The sequence below is a fragment of the Pseudorca crassidens genome, chromosome 5 (genome assembly GCF_039906515.1).
Source record: "Pseudorca crassidens isolate mPseCra1 chromosome 5, mPseCra1.hap1, whole genome shotgun sequence".
Lineage (NCBI taxonomy): Eukaryota > Metazoa > Chordata > Mammalia > Artiodactyla > Delphinidae > Pseudorca > Pseudorca crassidens.
In genome coordinates this window covers 66,547,882-66,554,750 of record NC_090300.1, presented here as the reverse complement: position 1 = coordinate 66,554,750, position 6,869 = coordinate 66,547,882, and positions in this window count along the sequence as shown.

Here is a 6,869-nt window from a genome sequence, read left to right as displayed (position 1 = left end):
TTACCTTAACTGCCCGAACCTGCCTTCTCCCTATCTTGCCACTCAACCTTATATCAGCTTTCTAGTTTGAGCTTTTGAGGTGTTGCCTTCCCCTTTGTTCTGACTAATAGAGATTCTAATTTTCTACTGGTGGAAATTCATTACAGGAGTAACAACCTGGAATGAGAAAGATGGTTGATGATCTCTGTGCCAAGGACATCAAGCCTTATCCTTTTCCAGAGTGACAGTACTCTCCAGGCAAATCCTTGAATCATTCTGTGAGCTTGAGGTTCAGTTTGCTTTTAAGACTTTCTCTCTCAGCTGTTTCACTACAATGTGTGTGGTTGTGGATTAGCTGATATTTACTATATTCAGATCTTGGTGTGATCTCTCAGTGTGAAGTTTCATCTCCTTAATTCTGGAAATTTCTCAGTTATTAAAAAACATTGTATTTCTTCTATTATTTCTCTAATTAGACATATCATTCCTTCTATCTCAACGTGCCTCTTAACCTCTTGTATTAGTTTCCTATTTCTTTTGTAACAAATCACAAACTTACTGGCTGAGAAAAACCCCATATTTATTATTTTACAGTTCTGTAGGCCAGAAGTCTGAAATTAGTCTCCCGGGGCCAAAATCAGTGTTTTGGTGTGGCTGCATTCTTTCTGGAGGCTCCAGGAGCAAATCCATTTCCTTGTCTTTTCCAGGTTTTAGAGTCTACCTGCATTCTTAGTTCAGGGTCCCATTTCTCTGTCTTTAGAGCCACCAACATTGGGCCACTTCTCTCATTCTAATGCTCTTCCACTTACAAGAATGCTTGTTGTTATATTGGGTCCACCTGGATATCCAGGCTAATCTCATCTCAAGGCCAGTGTTAACAACCTAATTTCATCTGCAACCTTAACTCCCCCCTTTCCATGTACCCTAACATATTTATAAGTTTTAGAAATTAGGATGTGGACATCTCAGGGGAACCATTATTCTGCCTACCACACCTCTTTCCTATTTTCCACCTCTATATCTGTGTCCCTCCTGATTTCCTCAGAGCTAGTTTCCGGGTAACAAATTCTCTTCTTAGCTGTGTTAAACTACCACCTAATTTGTCTACTGAGTTTTCAATTTCGATGATTATGGTTTTCATTTCTGAAAGTTCTATTTGGTTCTTTAAAAAATCAATTTCTTATTTTTTCTTTCTTCCTTTCTTTTGTCTTTCATTTTGGTTTTTAATCCTTTTTAATCTTTTATTATTTGGAACTGTTAAAGAAAAACCAAAGCAGAGGCCACAGTTTGAATATACCCCTAGACCAAACACTCATAGTCACGTAATCAAAATTTAAAACTGTTATGATTTCTCTGAGATGCCTACTTTGACGTTAAATGAAACGTAAGCTTTCTTCATGTCAATGTGACCTTACAGTTTCCTAGCTAATCAGCTATAAACACTGCAAGCTTATGCAGTGACAAAGAATGTAAGTTTCTAGTAACCAATCACCATAGAAAACAATGTACTATTCATGCTTTATAAACTGAGCTGTAACTGCTGAGGGCCAAGCTTCCTAACCACTTTTGGTTGGAAGTCTCGGTATTCTCAGTTAGTTTCTTGCTCAATGAAATATTCACATCAAGTAAAGTTCTCTGAATTTTCTTTTGACAGAACATATTTATTTTACAATTTCAGATTGTTTTATTACAACTAGTTCTTGGTATGCTAAGAGTTTTGCTAACTTTGTCTCATTGTGGTTTGTTTCCTCATGTGATTTGTATTCTTGATTGTAAACTCATCTTCATTAGATTATTTCAGTGGGTGTTTCATGTGCCTTGGGTTGTGAAGCTTCCCTGCAGAGAAAGTTTTCATTTGCCTCTGTCATGGCCTTGAAGGTTTTACCAGGTCTAAGCCATTTGTGTGTGTGTGTGTGTGTGAATTTTTAAGAATTCTGCATCATATGATTAATGTAAATTCAGATTCCATACCAATATGTGAAACAGCTTTGGTGTCTCAATTCCTTGCATATGACTTTTCCTCGCCACCTCTGGCCCCAAGTCCTTGGCTGCATTTTAGATTCTGAGATTGGGTGAGTAGTGGATGGCATGTTGGAAAACCCAGAGCTGGTATGTTAAGAACATGTAGATTATGACCTGCTGAATAAGGAGGAACAAACCACCCACACTGGTCAGCAGGTAGCTGCTCCCTTTGCATCTGAGACCCCACTTTAGGGAAGTGAAAACCCCTGGGGCCATTTTGATTGAAGGCTTGGTTTCAGTGCAGTCACATAAAGGAAGTAAAGCTGCAAGGTTTATTACTTACAAATCCCAGAACAAGGGTGCAGTGAGCTGGGGAAGGGCAGTCCTTCCTCCGAGGTCACAAGTGAGCAGGAGATAAGAGCAGGGTAGCAAGCACCTATTACTCATGAGATGGTTGGGGCAGAAGTCACTAATTTTGAAAGTGGGTCCACAGGCTCAACTCAGAGTGGTCTTTTTTTAAAAAAATATTTATTTATTTAATTTTGGCTGCATTGGGTCTTAGTTACGGCATGCAGGATCTTCCCTTGCGGCACAGGGGTTCTTTGTTGCGGCACGCGGGCTTCTCTCTAGTTGTGCCACCTGGGCTCAGTAGTTGCAGCGTGCCGGCTTAGTTGCCCCGCAGCATGTGGGATCTTAGTTCCCCAACCAGGGATCGAACCTGCGTCCCCTGCATTGGAAGGCGGATTCTTAACCACTGGACCACCAGGGAAGTCCCCGAGTGGTCATTCTTAAAGGTGCCTGGGGAAAAGCATGGTGGGAATCCTAAACTTGGGTCCTTATCTAAATGTCCAGACCCTGGGTGTAAGCAGGGTTGTCATACTGTAAAATGCCTAGGCAACAATTCAAAATGACTGTTTTCTCATCACAGATGGCCAGCTCAGAGACATATCAGTCTGCAGTCTGGGTGCTAATGATGTCAGAAAATGTATGATAAAAATCTCATTGTGTGGGTTTCCCTGGTGGCGCAGTGGTTGAGAGTCCGCCTGCCAATGCAGGGGACGCGGGTTCGTGCCCCAGTCTGGGAAGCTCCCACGTGCCACAGAATGGCTGGGCCCCTGAGCCATGGCCGCTGAGCTTGAACATCTGGAGCCTGTGCTCCGCAACGGGAGAGGCCACAACAGTGAGAGGCCCGCGTACCGCAAAAAAAAAAAAAAAAAAAAAATCTCATTGTGAAAAAGAAATGAGAATCTGTATATTTCGGTAATGTTGAGGTCATCTATTACAATCTTTCAGCCAATGTAGTTTTTCCCTATGAATCTTTGATCAATGGTCATCTAACCTCATGTGGTTTAATATTAATGCTTCCAGTGACACTGCCCATTACTTCTTAGATTATCCTATTTTATATTTGAACAAAATATCTGTTTACTTAAAAGTTTTTTTTTAATCCAAATTTGCATTTTTGTAACTTACACCACTGGTGTGATTTTTGCCTGATAGAGAATAAAGGATAAGTTATTTCTGTCTTCAGCATCATGCCTTTCAAATATTTCAAGACAATTATCATGTGTAATGGAGAAATGTCCAAAAACATTAACGGTCCTTATGAAATTTTCAGTCCTCACTGTTCCCTCCCAACACACATATATCTGTCTCCCTGCAGCCCCATAAATCAGTTCCCTCTGTAGCCCTTCTGCTATCATAGACATAGGGGAGGGCAAATGCTACTCCCAGAAGAATGTGACTTACGCAGAATGTCTGCTGCAGTAGATGGGGACTAAATCCTGGCTGTCTGGCCTTATTGAATACAGGACAAAGGAGAGAAGAGAAAGAGGGAGAGAAGCCCTCTCCCAATACACACACACGGACACACACACTCTCTCTCTGTCTCTCTCTCTCTGACTCTCTGTGCTGAAATCTGAGTGTGTGTGTGTGTGTGTGTGTGTGTGTGTGTGTGTGTATTGGGAGGGTGTTAGGTAGGTTGAGAGACAAGACAGAAGCAGAGGGGGCTTATGTCCCACCACTCCTCTGGGATCCTGGAAAGGGACTGCCATTCCTTGTGGCCCAAAAGGACATGTGGAAACTGTTGGAGTACAGAATGCTTAGGCAGAGAGAGGGCCTGAGGTAGCGCTCCTGCATCACCCTCTGTGCCCAGGAAATGTAAGGGCACCAGAAATTCCTCTGTGCCCTGCGTGGAAGGTGGATGAAGGCTGCACGAGAGCCCACAGAGCTGCCGTGGAGTCAGGGATGGACGAAGCAGCCCTGCAGTGGAGCCTGTGGGGTTGACTGCCAAGCCCAGACAGAGGCCCTGGGTGAGGCTCAGAGGGGTCTGCAGCAGGTGCGATTGCTGGGGTGGGACAAGCCAGTGAGTGAAAGCTCTGTCAGAGCTAAGAGTCAGACCAAGGATTCACCAGTGGCAGACTTCAAACAGCAGGGGCCAGCAGAGCGCCTAGTGACCAAGAGATAAGGGACATCACCATGGAGACGAGAGAATTTAGAGGACCTACAGGGCCTGCACATGCTGATCGGAGGCCTATCTTTTTTCCAAATGTTTTGAAATCTTCTCCCCTAACGTACGTTGTCCATGTTTGATTCTGCCCAGTTTTATCTCGATTTTGAAGTTCTGAAAGCTACATTGTGAGAAAGAAATAATGCCCTGATGTCCAGAACTGGTCATTTTGTTCTCCTGTTGGAGGTAAACAATCTCAAACAGTCTGAGGAATACCAACCTCAGACATGATTACCCCGGGAACATGATAGAAGGAGACAAAACAGGGCCATTTCATACGTCTGTCTAAGCACACACAAAAACAAGATAACTGTGCAACCCCACGAAATACCAAACATGCCCTCCACTTGCTAAATGAATGACTTATACTTCTTTATCCACTCATACCCCTGATTTCTGATAGTATTCAATCTTGAACAAATCCCTGCTTCTTTATGCTCTCCCCAAATCACTCGATGGAAGCCCAAACCTATAACAGGTTCTCTCTAATACACTCTTACTGAGACACCCACGGTTACCTATGGTGTGTGTCCTCCCTTGTTGCAATGAATAGTAAAGCCAACTTGTTTAACTCTATGTGTAGTCCTGGTGTTCTTTGGCAGAGGGCATTGACAGATGAAATGGTCACTTTCCCCCAGTTCCTGTCATTGCCGTATCACCAACTACTGCTTTCTTCTTTGTTGGTCTATACTAAGTCCAAGCAACTTGAGCATCAAAATAAATATTCATAGTAATAGATTGTAACTCTTTGAATACAGCAGGGATTCATGAATCCATACTGATGTAAATCAATCAATGAGTAAAAGAAGAGGGAAAGCAGACCCAGATAAGATGGTTTATCGGAGACACTAGTCTGCCATCTTCTCGGTCTGCTGGCTTTCCGAATAAAGTTGTATTCCTTGCCTCAGCACCTGTCTCCGATTCATTGGCCTGTCGTGCGGCGAGCGGAGCAAGCTTGGACTTGGTGCCAGCCTGAGGCCCTTTCTGATGAGGAACATGAACAAGACCCCAAAGAACCTAAAACTCCAATTTGCATGACTAGAGCCCATCCTTCCAACCTGTGATACTGAACAGAGAAGAACATCTGTGCTTATTTGGGTAGACTCCTAGGTACTCCAGAACATGGGAAGGAACCAAGAGGGAAAAAACTCCCCTTGAAGAAAGAAATGCTGTTTCTTGGAGGGAGGAGGTGGTTTTCAGGCTGAGAGATGGGAGGGGGATTGGATAAAGGCAGAGAGCAAATCAAAGGTGACAAAGCCAGGTATGGGGGAAGACAGATGCAGGGGAGAGAAGCATCTACGTTAGCTGTACTGTCACTGTCTGATAGAAATAAAATGTAAACTTTAAAATAGTCTTTGTGAAATATGCTAATTTTAAGAGGTTATTTTGGAGAAAATTATTAAAAGTAAATTTAAGCCAGCCACACATATAATCTTAAATTTTCTAGCAGCCATAATTTTAGTCTCCGGATGCGCAGGCCCAGCGGCCATGGCTCACGGGCCCAGCCGCTCCGCAGCATGTGGGATCTTCCCGGACTGGGGCACGAACCCGTGTCCCCTGCATTGTCAGGCGAACTTTCAACCACTGCGCCACCAGGGAAGCCCCATAATTTTTTAAAGTAAAAAGAAACAAGTGAAATTAATTTGAACAAGATGCCGAAAATATCATTTCAACTTGTAATAAATATGAAAATATTAATGGAAAAAAAAAGAAGAGGGAAAGCTCTACTTTACATTAGAATGCCAATGAATGAGTGTAGAAGAAATGATAGAATTAGAAAATCACAATTTTGAAAAGATCATAGAATAAGTAATTCATAACAAGTAAATCATATTGAGAAATAATTCATGATGAGAAATGGGATAATTACATAGTCTAAAGTTTCTCTCCACAAAACACTTATAAGTTACTTATTAAGTAGTAAGTATGGCATACTTACCAATTATCTTTACAGTGGAGAAACCTGGCAGACATCATTTTAACAAGTGATAACAGTTAATATCACCAGTAAAGGGACAAATTGACATTTTGCACTTCCTATGATATGCTGAGAAGAACCCAGCATCACTTCTGGGGTATTCCTGCAAAAAATGCATAAACTATGAGTAAATATTAGACAAATCCAAATTGAGGGGCATTTTACAAATAAATAGCCTGTACTCTTCAAGAAAGACAAGGAGCTTGAGGAACTATTCCTAACTGAAGGAGACTGAAGAGGTATAACAGCTAAATGGATCCTATACTGGTAAGAGACATTATTGGGCCAAGAGGCAAAATTTGAATAGAGCTTATAGATTAGATAGTAATATTGGACTGATGTTAATTGTCTCATTTTGATGGTTGTACTGTGGTTATATAGGAGAGTGTCCTAGGTTTTTGGTTTTGTTTTTACCTGCGCTGCGTGGCTTGTGGGATCTTA